Raw genomic sequence first — 16,669 nt, forward strand, 5'->3', positions numbered from 1 at the left:
ATTTCTTCCTTTTGCTTGTTCGTATTCATATGAGCTTCATATTCCTACTTGCATTAGTTACTTTAATATCTTTGCCTGCTAATTTCTACATCTGGTTCATCTTGCAAGAAGTCTCCAATGATTGCCTTTTCTTTTGGGGATGAGTCATAATTTCCTGCTTCTTCCCATGACTAGTAATTTTGGATAGTGTCCTGGACATTTTGAATGATACATCTTAAAGAACTTAAAAGATTCTGTTACAATCTTCTGAAGAGTATAGATATTTTTGCTTTAGCTGTCATTTAACTCAATCAGACTCAAACTTCACATTCTGAGTCTTCTATGGTTGTTGGCTTAGCTGGACCTCTTGAAGTTGGCCTCACACCAGCATAATTCAGGAGTTAGCACAATTCATTTATGAAATGGAGGCTCCCCTTCTCTGATTCTCTCCTTTCTGACTTTTTCTCTCACTCTTTAGTTCCTGTGGTCATCACAAATTCTGTCTTGTGGATCCTCAAGCCTGCGAGACTGTGGGTTTCTATCCAAGATTTAGTTAGTTGCCTTACCATCTGTCCTCAGGTGAAAAGCTCTAAAAATGAGAAATTCACTCATTGCTGCTTCCTTCTCCCAAGAATTGACTCTCTTCCAATTCCTGCCTGGTTTTGGTTATTCTTCATGTCCTTTAATATATATATATATATATATTATAGTTGGTACCTGAAGGAGGTTTGTACTAATAGGAGGTACTCTGCCATTACCAGAGGTTTTCCCCATACACTTTCAACACATACTTTTTCTTTTACTTTTCTGTTAATGTCTAGATTACATGCACGTGCGTGCACACACACACACACACACACACACACACTAAATTCTAGCTTGCTTTTACTTTCCTGCCTCCCAATCTTCTCATGTTCTCATGTTGACATCATTTGAAATTTTCTGAATATTAATTTTATACATTTATTTATGCGTCAAAATTATTTGCATTTAACTATACATTAAGTAAAACTCCGTCTTGAATTCCTCATCCACTCCTTTCTTGTTTTGCTTTTTCTAAGTAATTATTTCAGAGAATATAAACATGGTAAAGTTTGTGATTTTCTGATTGTCAAAATAATATTTATTTTGTCCTCCCATTTGAATGTAATTTGAATGGATATGATTTTACAGGTGAAAAATTACTTTCTCACACTTTTGAACATATTGCTTTACTGTTTTTCTATCAGTATGCTATTGAGAAGTCTGATTCCAATTTTATTATGATTTTTTGTAAATGAATGATTATTTTCTGCCTGGAAACCTTATAGAATTCCCCCGTCCCCACTCTAGCCTCAGTTTTATGAAGTTTTACATGGTATGTTTAGCTCAAAGTCATCTTACTTTTCTAGGAACTTAGTGGTTCCATCACTATGAATGATCAGCTCTATAAAATTATTTTTTCTATTAAAAGAAAACAATTTGTTTTCTCTGCTCTGTTTCCTTCATTCTTTCCAACTAGAAAAAATTTTTTAAATGTTTACTTATTTTTGAGAGGGGAGGGAGGGGCAGAGAGAGGGGGGACAGAGGATCCAAAGCAGGCTCCACGCTGACAACAGAGAGTCCAGTTGCAGGACTTGAACTTGCCAATTGTGAGCTCATGACCTGAGCTGAAGTGGGATACTCAACTGACTGAGCCATTCAGGTGTCCTCCAACTAGAAATTAAAAAAAAAAAAAAAAAAAAAAAAAAAAAACTTTAATGTTTTTATTTTATTTTTGAGAGAGAAAGACAGAGAGTGAGTAGGGGAGGGGCAGAGAGTGAGAGGGAGACACAGAAACTGAAACAGGCTCCAGGCTCCTAGCTGTCAGCACAGAGCCCAAAGCGGGGCTTGAACCCACAAACGGTGAAAGCATGACCTGAGCTGAAGTCAAATGCTTAACTGACTGAACCACCCTGGCGCCCCCAACTAAAAATTCTTTTAGTTGAATTTTGGAAAAAACAGAATCTAGACTCCACATCTCAACTGTTTTTGTTCTATTTTAATCTTACTGTTGTTTTAAATTATATTTTGCACAAATGCCTCAACTCAGTTTTCTACATGATTAAATTGCTCTTCAGCTATTTCATGCTGTTTTCCAAGCCCACCTCGTAATGTTTTTGTGGCCAAAATTTTAATTTCCAAGACTTTTATGGGATTCTTTTTTTTTTTTTTTTTTTTGAGATCTTAACTGGACCAAGTCTAAAATCTTTTTCTGGTGCCTGAGTTGGTTCCTTTAGTTTTAGCCCTCGTGCTTAAGATGAGCACCTCTCAAATGTTTGTTCCTTCTCAATGGCCCCTTTCCTTTTATGTTCAAGATTCTATGTGTGTCTGCCTGTTCCTTTTAAATGGGACTTGGGAGCGAGAGTTGGGAGGCCAGTCTGCAAATACTTCATCTTTATGGTGAAGTAAAGAAATTAGACCACAAACTTAAATCACGTCTTTGACACAAAACTTAAGAGAACTTAAAAGGAGAAATGTGCAATACTACCGTCCAGCAGAGTGTAGACATTGTACCTCGGGAAATATCTGAAAATGCTGACTTTTCCCCATGTTGGGAACATGGTGCAGGAATAAAGTTTCCAGAGAGCGAGAAAGGCAAAGGTGACGATGGACTTCCAAGAAGAAAAGCTCTGTGCTTTGGCGAAGGGCCCTTCTTATTTAGAAGCATCGTGTACTTTAACGTGCCATTTGTAGATGACATTGAATTCCGCAACGCAGGAAGGGAGCAGGCTTCGTGTGGCATAATTGGGCCCAGCAGAGTATAACTAGTGGGGACCGGAGGACCCGACTGTCTCCCACTCTCTGCCCTCACATCATCTGTGTTTCCCAAGACCTAAGAAACAATGGAAATGAAATGAATGCTATAGCCGAACATTGCAAATCGTGGTCCTGCCTGAACAGCATTATTTCTCTTGGCCCAGTTTCCCAGGGCATACCGCTGGGCCTAATTTCTGTGCTCACATATTCTGCTGGGACTGCAGACCCTTAAGAGTACGAAAAGAACATAGGCAGTGTTAGGAGCGTGAAAAGCCATTCAGCACATTGATGCTTCTCTCTTGTAATACGGTCTTTCCCCCAGGATAGCATCTAATTGCTACTTGAACAAACCCACTGTCTTTACCTCAACAGCCTTGCCCAGTAGGCCATTGCAAACATTTATTATTCTTTGAGTGACAAAGCTCTTCCCATCTATCTCTTCTGAATTTGTTTTTTTTGAACTTCCTCTTCTGCCCCCACTCCTGTCATAGAGGCAGTATCAAAAGTAGCAACATGCATTGATATTATCCACTCTGCTAAAGATCTTGTGTACTTCAGTGATACCCCCTTCCATGTCTTTTTTGAGGTTGGAGGGGTTTTTTTTAACCTTTCAGTAACTTGTACAATTTTCTCAGGAAATCAGCATGAGAGAAAATATTTGCTAACATCTGACTTCCCTTCAACCAAATCGACCTGCTCTGGAAAAACTGCCAGAGAAACACATTTCCAGAATGTTCTTTTTGGAGACAAAATGGTTGTCTTATTTCCCTGACTATTTCTTAATGTGCTCAGAGGAAAGGAAGGATGTCAAGTGTTTATTCTGATGATTCAAAGAAGGAGCTGGAACACGAGCAAGGGAGTCTTGGAAAATAATGTTTCCACCTGATAGGGACAGTTGCGATTTATATGGAGTAGCCATGCTAAGTCAGGCCTGTACTACAGAATCTCCTAACCTCATAGCAACCCCACAAAGTGGATCTTATTATCGTTACTATTTAATTTTTTTTAATGTTTATTTATTTTTGAGAGAGAGAGAGAGAGAGCGAGAGCACACGAGCAGGGGAGGGACAGAGAGAGAGGGAGACACAGAATCCGAAGCAGGCTCCAGGCTCCGAGCTGTCAACACAGAGCCCGACAGGGGGCTCGAACTCACGAACCGCGAGATCGTCACCTGGGTGGAAGTCGGAGGCTTAACCGACTGAGCCACCCAGGCGCCCCTATCGTTACTATTTATAGGTGAGGAACCTGAAGCTACATATATAGAGATAATAATAATAAATGGCGACTTCCATTTAGGGAGCATTTGCAACATGCCCTACATCTGCCTGTCTCTGTTTACATAGATCCCACCTAGTCCTGACAACAACTCATGGGGCTTTCTGTCTCTGACACCCTAGCTTACCATTTCCCTATCCGATCACTTTGACAATTATTGAGTCTTTTCATGTGAGATTTCCTCACCGCCTGATTTCCACTGACTTCCGAAATCCTTCCTGCTATCCAATGCACTGATAGGCTGAGCAAAATCTTTAATTTCAGAAGGCCTTGTCCATTGCCTCACCTAGGTGTTAAAACAAACCCCGAACGTCAACCATGGTAGGTGGCTACATCCCCAGCTCCGGGCAGGTCACATGATCCTTGCTGGTCGGTTGGAGTCCTCCTTCTCCCTCGTCTCGGTGATTGGTTCAGTGATGGCCATGTGACCCAAAGCCGACCAGGATCCTTTCAGGACTTCTCTGTAGAGCCGGTAGGAGGATAATCTCTTTCCTTCGGGTTTTGTAAATTGGGTGGAGGCGAATCCGAGGCCGGTAGCTGTCATGTTCCTTGCCACCTGAAGGAAGTCTGTACATCAAAACCAACCCAGAGAAAAACAGCCAAAAGATGAGGACACAAAGATTTAACAGTATCTTTTAAGCTTTCAGATCCAGCTAGCTCTAAAGGCAATTCTACCCTCCGGACTTCCTTGTAATAACAACAAAGAAACATCCCTTCTTACTTAAACTGGTCTGAGTAGCCTTTCTGTCACTTGCACCCAGTGGTGTGCTGGTAATCTGGCTGTCTATGGAGAAAAGAGAAAAAGAAAATTGATTTTTACTGTTGGCCAATTACCGTGGTGTAAATGCTCCCGTGGTGGCAGATTTTAAGCTGCCGGGGTCTAGCCAGCAGCTTGCCAGTTTCTGAATGGTTCACAATTGGCTTTTGTGAGCAGGTACCAGCCAGCACCAAGAGAGCACTGGGTGCAACTAAAAAAGTCCCTGCTAATTTGCTTTCCCGCAGGGCTGTTGAGATGACAGGGGAGGCAGTCAGGGCACTTGACCAAGCTGCTTCTGCCCTTCTGCACCCCAGAAAGTTCTCGGATTCTACAGGCACTCCTAGATGGGGGTGGGGGGTGGGGGTGGAGAAATGCTCCCCATAGCACCACCTGGCAGACTTTTAATTCAAAAACTTAAACTTCCGCCATTGTATTTTTTGAAAGCGTAGTTTACGGCCACCCCCCTCATCGGAATCACCTACTGATCTGAGTCTGCATTTGTAACACGTTCCCCAGTTGATAGATGTACCCCACGCCCTGAGCACGAGCACTGCTATTCTCCCTCTGGTTTGGTGCATGTGCTGTGTGCTCACGTAGGCCTGACATGTTGCTCAGTCCCGCATGTGTCTTGCATGTGCCTCTCGAAAGAGCCCTTTGGTATTTTTATAACACGGTCATCTCTGTCTTGCGTGAGATCTAGTATTTCAAGAGGGAAAGGGCCAAGGGGCAGGGAGATGAGAGGAGAATGTGGGGGATTGTTCACTGATAAACTCATGTTCTTTCTCCTCTCACTCTCCACTCTCAACCTCTACCTCTGCTTTCTTGTATTTTCCCCTTAATTCTCTTTTCTTTACTCTCTGCCACTCAATTTCCAGATCCATGAAATGGGGATAGAAAGATGAGCCCATGGGGCATCTGGCTGGTTCATTGGGTTAGGCATCCAGCTCTTGATTTTGGCTCCGGTCATAGATCTTACAGGTTCATGAGTTCGAGCCCTGCGTTGGGCTCTGCACTGACAGTGCGGAGCCTGCTTGGGATTTTTCTCTCTCCCTCTCTCTCTCTCTGCCCCTCCACTCCCCCCCCCCCCCAATAAATAAATAAACTTAAGAATTAGCCCATAGGGTAAAGAGGAGGAAACTGTCACACCCAGCACCCAGTACCTGGTGGCTGCTCAGTGCCTCTCAGCGTCACCTTATCCTCCCTTTTTCTTCTCTCTTGGTAACTGGCTGTCCCCTTGAGTTACTGTAAGAGATCTGATGGACCTACAAACTGAGACAGGTGTCTTTTTAAACCCATTTCCAGGTTTCTAGAGGATGCACTTTCTGTGTTGATATTTGTGGATTCTGCAGTTGATTTAAAAGAAAAAAAATTTTTTAATGTTTGTTTATTTTTGAGACAATGCAAGAGACAGAGTGCAAGCGGCCGAGGGGCAGACAGAGGGAGACACAGAATCCAAAGCGGGCTCCAGGCTCTGAGCTGTCAGCACAGAGCCCGATGCGGGGCTCCAACTCACGAGCCGCGAGATCATGACCCGAGCCGAAGTCGGACGCTTAACCGACTGAGCCACTCGGGTGCCCCGTGCCGTTGAGTTTTTAAATGACGATGTCATCTTATTGACTGGTTTCCCGAGGAGGTTTCCTCGGGTTCCACAGATGGTGAGGAAGGGGAATGGCTGGTCTGCGAGCCTCTGGTCTTTGCAGCAGCAGGATCCCACTTGCACCAAGGGCAGTGACTCACCCTGCATTAATTGCACTGCAATTATCCCGGGGAGCCTGAGTTTCCTCTTGATGTCTCCTGTCTGGTTTCCTTGTGACCCGCGCAGCTGTCTAATAGAGATGGCTCTTGCGACTTCTTAGTTAATGTGGTTCGTTATTTCCAGCGCTGCCTTCTGCCTTCAGTGGCTGGAGGTTTTTCCGACTCTGACTTGGAGACTTTCATGAGTTGTGTCTTCAATCAGAGCTTGGTGCTGCCTGCATTGTCTGTGGGAAAAATTTCATTTGCAAATCAGAAGAAGTTCACAGACTGTGTCGCCGTGTTGCTTCGCGCGACAGCGTTTTCATCTTCCGCGCGGCTCTCCCCAGTCACCTCCACGTGCCTTGGATGAGGAGAGAAAAGTCCCTCTCTTCCAGACCTCAACGAGAGCTGCGTAGACAGAGCAGGAGGCATGAATTTGTTTGCTCCTCAGCCGTGCTAATTATCTGCAGAGGGCTGCGGAACGAGGCGGTGTCTCTTCTCCCCGCGGCTTGCCACACGCTGGGTCATGCCACAGAGACCAGGATGTCTGGAGCCCCTAGAAGCTTCTGATGTCAAATGTCTTTAGGAAATTACAAAAATCAAAACTAACTCACCTAAAACTTTCTATTCCTCTCAAAACTCAGCAGACACTTGGATGGCTTTGGGAAGTTTCTGTGGCTCCCACTCGTCCTTTTCTTGGCTGAGGCTGAACACAGCCCCGAGCCTGTAGCTTCTTGTTCAGGGACTACTTCATGACTCAACCAGTTTTTATTGACAAGCGAACATCTTTAACTCTCTATCAGAAACAGGAGGTCGTTTAGAAGGAGGGTAAAAGTCTCTGTGATCTTAGGGTTCATTTTCATCATCCAGAATGATAGCTGGCCTGGATGTAATGAGAAAGGGAGCCTCCTTAGGGAGTGAAAGTGGCAGTGGTAAAGTCTGGACCCAGGCAGGGAGGGCCCCAGATACTGGGGCCTGAGAGGAGCATCGGGCAATGCCTAGGGAGGCCACCCATTTCCACACAAGAGCCAAGATGGTTGAGAGGAGGCAAAAGGGAAAAGAATGAGGGCAGAGCGAAGTAGAAAGCAGAGGCAGAAGCCAGCGAAGAAGGGGGAGACGTGGGATTGTCCTGTGGTAAGGAATACGGAAAACCTTGCCCACCTTAGCGGTCCCCCAAGACGCTGACTGCAACCCCTTAGAATCTGCTCTGCGTGAGGGTTCAAGGGGGGGTTGTAGGACAGTGGTCTGAATGGTAGCCTCTAAGAATATCTCCGTGTCATACTCAAAGAGCTGAGCTCTCAGCTATCCAGGAAATTCCTGAGATCTGGAATAATCCATTTCCCAGCAAAGATGAATGGTTAAAGCTTTACGTCCGAAGACACGATTCCCATCTTCAAGGAGCTGACGTGAAATTGAACAGAGGAACATTAATAAAAACTCTATGATGGCTCATTGATGACAATGATCAAACGGCTACTACATAGGTATTCATCTCTGTGTTGGATGCTCTATTTACCTTGTCGATGATTTTCCTCAAACTTCATGAGGTGGGTATTCAGCAGGCTGTGGGGGTTCAGACAAGGAAACGATTGTGGATGGATAGTCTCAGATGGTCTCCTTTAGGGCTGGTATTGAGCAGGATTTGAAGGATGAAGAGAACTCAGAGAAGTGGGATACACTTGAGGGTTGGTTTGTGGTAACTTTTGAATCATTCCTTCATATATTGATTCTCCTCAAAAGCAATGAATACATCCCACTCTCCCAGTTTCCACTGCCTAACTGGGTAATTTCCAGCCATCCCTTGTACCTAGATCGGAGAATTGCGTTTCTCTGGCTTGGTGAGGGAGAGCAAAATGATGGCGGCTGCAAATAACTCCTGTTGGCAAGACCTTCTGGGGGCCAGAAGAGGAAGTCTTTGTAGTTGAGGCTCTGTGCCTCTGTGGAATCATGGATTGAGGTCCAGGTTGATGACAACTCTTGGGAAAGCCTCTTACTAGAGATCAGTGTGAAATTACTGGCCATATGGGTTTCAATCTATAGTAGCTAACACTTCCTAGCTCAGGAACCAAGAAGTAAAAAATTTGAGTAATGACTGCACATCTAGTAACTAGGTTTTCAGGAATGAGAATGCTCTGTGTTTTTAGGGATAGTCACTAGGAAACCTTGAACATGGCCTTTGTATTCCAGGGTCAGTGCTACCGAGTGTCTCTTGAGCTAGTTAACGAGACCAGAGGTGAGCTGGAGTTGGTGTCCTTTTCTTTTCTGAAGAAATGAATACATAAGGGTTTGCTTTTTGTTTTGTTTTGTTTGTTTTGTTTTTGAGCTACTTTTCTTCAAACCAGTTCCCCGCAGAGCTACAAAAAAGATGTGCTGAAATGTCCAGGGTGGCTGAGGTCGAAGTGTAGACTACCCTGTCAGCGACCCTTTTGGACCCAGAGCCCGAGTGTGGCCAATTCAAGTGGAAAGCACTCATGGAGGCTCCGCCGTGTATCTGGACTGAGAGAGGAGCCCAACGTGACAGAGTCCTTACTCCCAGGCAGTTTACAGCCAAAGGGGAGGGATGAAGGATACACACAGTAACTCCGACACGAAGCCGAATAGGCCGTGTGCATGTCAGGGGCTCACATGCAGAAAAAGTTACATCCGATTGGTGGAGGTCCGTGGTTCGGGGGGGATGAAGCACACCGTCATGATCTTTGAGGGGCACCTGGGCGGCTCCGTCAGTTGGGCGTCCGACGTTGGCTCAGGTCATGATCTTACGGTCAGTGAGTTCAAGCCCCGTGTCGGGCTCTGTGCTGACAGCTCAGAGCCTGGAGCCTGCTTCGGATTCTGTGTCCCCCTCTCTCTCTGCCCCTCCCCTGCTCATGCTCTGTCTCTTTCTCTCTCTCTCTCTCAAAAATAAATAAAGAAGAACTTTGAGGACATGGGGCACCTGGGTGGCTCAGTTGGTTAAGCGTCTGACTTCAGAGCAGGTCATGATCTCACCGTTTGTGGGTTCGAGCCCTGCACCAGGCTCTATGGCTCAGAGCCTGGCGCCTGCTTCAGATTCTGTATCTTCCTCTCTCTGCCCCTCCCCCACTCATGCTGTCTCTCTCTGTCTCTCAAAAATGAATACATCTTTAAAAAAAAAAAAAGAACTTTGAGGACAGAATAACATGTGAGAGGACATTCGAGGCAGAATTTCTTTTGTTACTGTTTTATGGCTAATGCTTATTTACTATACTTTAAAGTTTGAAAACAATACATATTTATGAGAAAATATTAAAAAGCATATAGAAGAAAATGAACATGCTCATAATCTCAGCACCTAGAAGAAAACAGAAGTAACATTTTGGTGTATTCCTTCTAGACTTTTCTCTACGTATACATGTCTACATATTCACACACACACACACACACACACACACACACACAGGCACACAGGCACACACACAGACAGAGTTCACAAAATTGGGCTTTTGCTGAATAAATACTTCTGAGGTCCTACTCAACAGAATAACGAGTTTTCACATATCATTAAATATTCTTTAAAGCCATGGTTTACAAAGTCATTACATACTTGTTCCATAATTGATTTGGCCATTTTAGTCCAATTAGACATTCAGATTGTTTCCATTTTTCTCCCAATCAAGTTTTGCTGCATCTTCTTCCACACGAATCCAGTGGAAAAAGTTTTGATATGCAGAGATCAGGCGTGAGGGTAGAGGTGGAGTGGGTAGAGGGCATCCCGGGAAGAGGAGTGGGCGCGAGCAGGTGTCTGGGGGGGCAAAGCATAGAGATGCGTGGAAAGAGCAAGATGTGCCATTTGGCTGGAGGGCAGGTGCCTTTAGGAAAGCAGTGGGCAATAAGGTAGGTCTGGCAGGTTGTAGAGAACCGTGACCGGCAGACATTGGCCGAGAGGCGATGGGGAACCGCTGACAGCTTTCGAAAAGGTCAAGACTGAATCTGAAGCGTTTAAGGGGGTGAGTCTGAAAGTCGAGTCAGGGTGGAGTGCAGGGAGGGTGAAGGGAGATGGGTTAGGAACTAGGGCAGCACAGCTCGGATGAGAAGGAGCGAGTGGTTGGAGGCCGTGACTCTGTGACTCAGAAGTTCATTGGGAATGCGGCCAGCGAGGACTGAGGCGTCAACGGACCGATGATTTTGAGGTTTAATAACTTGGGAGAGTGGAGAAAGCCTGAAGAAATTGAGGCCTGGCAGGGGTAGTGACTTGTCCAAATTTGTGACCTTGTTAGGGGTTAGGCGATGCCAGAAACCAGATGCCCTGCCTTCGCGTGTCAACATGGGGAATGTGAGCCACCCAGCGTTAGCTGTTAGACATGGTGGGGCCTGGAGCCCGTGCCTGAGAGCAGGTCAGCCTGAGGTGAACGTCTGTCAGCGTGGCGTTGGACCTCATTTGCTTGGTGGGACGCATATTGGGGACTGTCCAGTGATTAGGTAACAGGTGCCAAAAAAAAAAAAAAAAAAAAAAACCACCACCCACAAAAACCAAAAAAACAAAAAGGAACTTCTTACTTCGTTTTTTTCAGACTTCGTTCTTCGCCAGCAGAGTAAGACAAAGAGGCAAGAGAGGCATGTTTGTGGCTTCAGAGGGCGGGCCAGAGAGTTCTCTCCTCACGTGGGAGGCCCTCTCTGAATGTGCAGCCCCCGCTGGTCCTCGAAATTGGTAGCATCACCTCTCAAGCCACGCTGGCTTCCTGGAGCCCCCGGGGCCACCCGGGAAGGTGTGTGTCACTCGTCCCATTGGGTGGACATCTCGTTATGCTTCGGTGCCAAGTGCCCTTTTATCTCATGTTTAAATGGTAGTTTTCCCTCTGATTAATTTTGCCGTATCCAACGGCTTTCGGCAGCTTCAGAAATCAAGACCAGTGCCTAATAACAAAAATAAAAATAAGAAGAAGAGAAAGAAAAAGAAAAAGAGAAAAAAAAAAAAAGCTCACCTGATCTCCCCAGCATTTCACTGCCGCTTTGGAAATTGAGAGCCGTGCGTGGGATATTGGCGGCTAACAACCGTGGAAATAAAAAATGATTTTTGATCTCAAGGCCTAATATTATTCATATTTTTTATAGCCTCAAACAATGTCTTCAGATAATTCAGGTAAAGGCAAGCCAGAAACAAAACAACATCATAAAGGCATTATTACATACAGACACTTTCAGCTACGCTACACGCCTCACAGTGTCTTTGAACCCTGGATGATGAGAGAACCGTTTCACACTCCAGGGAATACTCTTGGAGCTGTTTTTACTTCAACAGAGGGTAGTGAAACAAAATTCTTTGGCTTTAGATATGTGCTCGGCACCGGCTCCACAGAGTTCTCTCCCTTCTTGTGTGTTTACCATCCATCAACGACCAACGACTCCATTTGGGAGGCCACGGGAAGGGCTGTGGCATTCCCAGGTGTGCTCCCCACCTGCGGAGCAGGGTCCTTAACCTTGGGGCCCGAAGATCTGGGCCAGCCCTCTGAGTGGGTGGGGGTTATGGAGCCGAGAGCACAAAAGCCTTTCATCAAGGAGAATTTGGCAACGGTGTCTTTCCGAGCCCTTGTTCCTCCCCAAATAACACTGGCCAGCTCCATCAAGTTAGATAAGGGCTGGGGACTGGGATGTGCTTCGAAAGGACAGAGGAAGCAGAGAGAGGGAGAAGGAAGATTCTCTTGGGGGAATCTCTCCCTCCTTATTGAAACTATCCGTTCTCTGGTTTGAAAATGCCAGTAACGTCTCAGCCAAGGAATGCATTTTCCTTTCCTCCCTGCCTCCCGTGTTCTACGGTCAGAGTTCTTTACTCGGCGTATTAAGTTCAAGTCTTAGGTTCTTAAGCTAGGCTTCCCAGCTGCCTCGGCCTGAGGGGTCACTACTATCTATCCTTCCCTCTCACCGCATGGACAGCCATGACTCTCATCTGGTACCTGCTGTATCCTTCCTACAGTTGTTCGGTTTGTCTGGCGATGATGGTTTACCTCCTGATCTTTAAGTAGATTGCCAGAGGACAATGTTGATTTCTCCACCTCTTTTCTCTTTGTTCCTCAGCAGCATCTAACAGTTCCTTGCAGGGGGTGATATCCAGTTCATGTGGGCAGGTCCCGTGGCCATTGTTTCTCCATCTCACAAAGAAGGTGAGGACTGAACCCACCGATATGAGTTCACGTAGGCAGAGTCACAGGTATGCAATTAATTCTAGAAGTTTCAACACACTCTAGTGTTGCAGGTATTTCGAGAAGGGCAGGATTGACCAGGACGTGATTTCCCCAGCCAGCGTGTTTTTCACGGTCCAGCCACTGCCACCTCCGTGAGAAGCCCTCCGTCTTGTTCTGAACCAGAGCGACGACCCCGCTCTAAGCTTGTAATATCTGTGCCATTCAAAAGGCAGTTGGCCCACACAATTTTTTGTATCTTTCTAAAAAAAGTTTATTTATTTTGAGAGAGAGAAAGAGAACACAAGCAGGGGAGGAACAGAGAGAGAGAGGGAGAGAGAGAATCCCAGGCAGGCTGTGCAGAGCCCGATGCAGGGCTCGAATCCATGAGCCGTGGGTTCGTGACGTGAGCCGAAATCAAGAGTCGGACGCTTAGCGGACTGAGCCACCCAGGTGCCCCAGTGCACACAATTTTGTATTCTAGATTTACTCGCCCATCTCACTGCCGTTAAAAAGCCCCAGGGAGATTAGAATTGTTTCTCACGTGGTATTCACACACTTGTTCCGACCTTCTTCTCTGTGTGTCCGGCACGGCTTTATCGTGTCGTCTGCCGTCAGTAACCGTGTGTCCAGTGAACTGACCCGATCTGCTTTCGTCTCTGAGAAGCCTGCTGGGGTCTTGTGAAGAGGGAAACCTCTTATTTATCTGGAAAGCGTCCACAAACCCCTGGAACAGCAAGAGAAACAAATGCTCTCAGTTTCCATTTCTGCCCCATCCGTTCCTTCCCGAGTTGGCTTCCCTGCCCTCCCTGCACCCGCGAACGGGCAGTCAGCATTTCAACTGGCTTTTCCTCCTGGGCGACATAGTCCCCAGCCTTGGACTCCGTGTGTGTTGAGCTAGAACAGTCACTCACTGGAATCTAATTTCAGTTCTACAGAGGTTAATTTATCCTTTTTCAGGCTATGTACTCATTTAATCCAAAATTACCCGGCTACTAGCCTTCTCGATAGCAATTACACCCTACGAAAGCAAACTACTGAGCTTTGTGTATTGCTGATGGCCTTTCTTTCCCTAGTTTTCCTTAGGGATAAAGTTGAATGGGGAAATTAGTCGCATTAAGCTGGAAAAATAGTGAACAAAATACATATTTTATATTTAAAAAAATCCTCCTGCTACCAATTACGGTCTTTATTAGAAACAGGTATTTTCACATTATGGGGCTTGTCTTTTTATTAAACAGAGCAAACCCAAATGAATAGTTACTTAAGAGGATCTTTTAAATAAATACTCAAGTCCATTTTAATATCTAATAATAGTGGCTGCCTCAAGTATTCAAATTTTAGCATAACCGGCAGGAAAACTGTTTGATGTTTTAATTATGTCCCTGAAAATGCTGAATGGGTTATAAAAAGCAATTTGAAGAAAATAAAAAAAGATTTTTTTTTTTTTTTTTATTATTAGCGTTTTGGGAGAGAAGACCTTTTCCACATCCCATTAAAAACCTTTCTGCATTGTAAAAAGACTGTCTGCTGATACATAGGCCAAATAAGCAAAGGACTTGCATCTGTTGTAAGTGTTCTCATTTGGGGGGAAAAATCTGGAAATTAAAAAAAGAAGACCTCAGAGGAACAGTATTCTGAGAGGGGGGAGCTGTGGAAATTGATCATGCCTTGAAAGAAAGAAAGGAAGAAAATCTTTTAATTACATTTAAAATTAGCCAGAGCCTCGTGCTTGTTCCCAGGAAGGTTCCCGGGAGGATTGGAGTGTTTCTGATGTAACTTGCTACCCCGGCCATGGCTGATGTCATCACTTCAAAACCCCACCTGGAGGTCTGGACTGTGGAGCAGGCAGTGGGGACATTCCCAGGCTAGATCCCCTGGCCTCGGGTCATTCTCCTGGGCAGGACTGGGGAAAGCTGTCCCCGAGGGGAGGGAAGCAATGAGAAGGGGAGACATTTCCAAGGAACGGAACCAGATGTACACGCTGCGGTGAAGGTGATTGAGGCTCAGCGGCGGCTGGGCCCATAGAAGCAGGAGAGGGAAGGCTGGCTTTGGGGTTAACTCTTTCTTCTCTCGGTAGGTGGAGGCCTGGTCTGGTGCGGGCCTGGCTCCCAGATAACATTCAAGCCTTCTTCCCAACGGCCAGATAGGAGGCACCCTGAAGAGCTCAGGGAAATAATCCTCCATGAGGCAAAATGAGCCCTTTCGCTGTGTGAGCTGCCCCGTGCGGGTCTGTGCAGCGCTCTCCCCGGGGAATTCTAATTCTCATTCTTCTTCTTATTTCCAATCACTTTGCCCAAGCTGCATTCCAGGCCGATGACCCTGTTGGCGGTGGGAACCCATGCATCGGTATTTTCTTAAAACTCCCCCGACGAGGAGTAGCCAATCTCGAAGAGCAGTGCCAGCCCGGCTCCTACCTGAGAATCACGTGGGCAGTGTGTGCAATGCAGATTCTGCTCCGGCAGGTGTGGGGACGGCGCCCGAGGAGAGCCCGCGCTTCACGCTGCTGGGTGGGCCACGCTTTGAGCCAGAAGACTGCAGTTTTCCATTTGCAGTTGCTTCTATTTCTGCCTGTTAGACTAAACAATATATATTTTAAGGGATCAGGATCCTAAGCGGGTCTCTTTAGAACAGGGCCTTGTAGCACAGTGGTCTGTATTTAGAGTGCAGGTGGATCCTGGTCCTCTGAGACATTTTATTCCATTTAGATAGAATGTTAGTCAACTAAGTACACTGATTTGTCACTGGGTACCAAGGAATGCCACCTTCCTTGTCCTCAAGGATCTTAGTTTTTGTTCACGGTGTCTTCTTTGAAGCATTTTTTTTTTTTCTTGTGCTGTTGTTTGGAAAAGCAGGCTCGATTTGTTTCATTTGTTTATCAGCAAATATCAACGCATCCCTCCTATTTATAGGCACTGAGCTGGGAGTGGGGGAATGACCAGCGGAATAAGACAGTGTTGCGAGTCACAGCCGAGGAGGGCTAGACTCTCACGTTTCGCGGAGTGCTGCTGACGCGCTCTGCTCGCTTAGGGCTGCTGGGTTGTTCTCACATTTGCCCAAGGATCTGAAGTGCTCATCCTCTCAATACCCCTTAACATTTAGCTATGAAACCATGCATACCCCAGAGATGACATGATGAGAAGGAGCCCGCGGGGTCACTGACGCTGTAGGAGGTGTGTGCAATGTCATCTCTTTTAAGTTTTGCGGCAGCCCTGAGAGGTGGGTGTTATTATGCCCATTTCACAGATGGAGGAGTATAGAAGCGTTATTCAAATGTATTCAAAGTCATGTAGCTCTAAGTATCGATAGCTGACACCATTATATCATTACGACGATCTTTTTTCCCTGTCTTCTTGCAGAGAACAGCTGCAGACTGAAAGATGGTGAAAGCTACAAGGCATTCGAGAACTAACCATTGTAACAATAGCTGCCAACCCCTCCTCTTTGTAACTGAAATGGATTTGCAACATTTGTCGGATGAACAAACAAATGGGTGACTTAACGCTAAAAATTAAAATTAAGAAGACATCACCCTTCCTGCACGGTATCAGGTTAGCTTCCTAGATCATGAAACTCCCAAGAGCAAACGATTCATTTTATTGGAATAGTAATTATTATTATTACACTAACTAGCATCAGTAATGTGCCCAGCACGGTACACTTAGTATACAGCACTTCATTTAATCTTTACTATAACCTTTACAGATTAAACAAAGAGTGAGGTTCAGAGAGGTTCTCTTGCCCACTGGCCCAGCTGGCAAGTGGCAGAGAAGAGATTCAAACCCAGGACTTGGATTCTGAAGTCCAAACTCTGCCTGTTGTACCACACGGCCCAACGTGCAGCTTCCTTTAGCGGCTTGTATACGATGGTTTTCCTCTTGTAAGCATTTGAAAGCCTTTGCAGATGCTGTTGGGGCTTCCTCACACCTGCAGAAAGTTCCCAGACACAGTCGTGGCTTTGTGGTCTCTTGGCCTGAGGCATTTTCTGGCCTCCTGATTGACAGGATCACGGGAC

General features: G+C 45.7%; 1 protein-coding gene across 1 annotated transcript in view; it reads left to right on the forward strand.

Annotated features, from left to right (window-relative positions):
• The window catches only part of TCF7L2 (transcription factor 7 like 2), a 250,272-nt gene extending 234,111 nt beyond the window's left edge, over positions 1-16,161 (forward strand). The window contains exon 19 of the transcript XR_006209185.1: positions 16,014-16,161. The gene's annotated coding sequence lies outside the window, so the exon portion shown is untranslated. The remainder of the gene's footprint in view (positions 1-16,013) is intronic.
• Positions 16,162-16,669: the final 508 nt, after the last annotated feature.

This window comes from Panthera tigris, chromosome D2 (genome assembly GCF_018350195.1).
Source record: "Panthera tigris isolate Pti1 chromosome D2, P.tigris_Pti1_mat1.1, whole genome shotgun sequence".
Classification (NCBI taxonomy): Eukaryota; Metazoa; Chordata; class Mammalia; order Carnivora; family Felidae; genus Panthera; species Panthera tigris.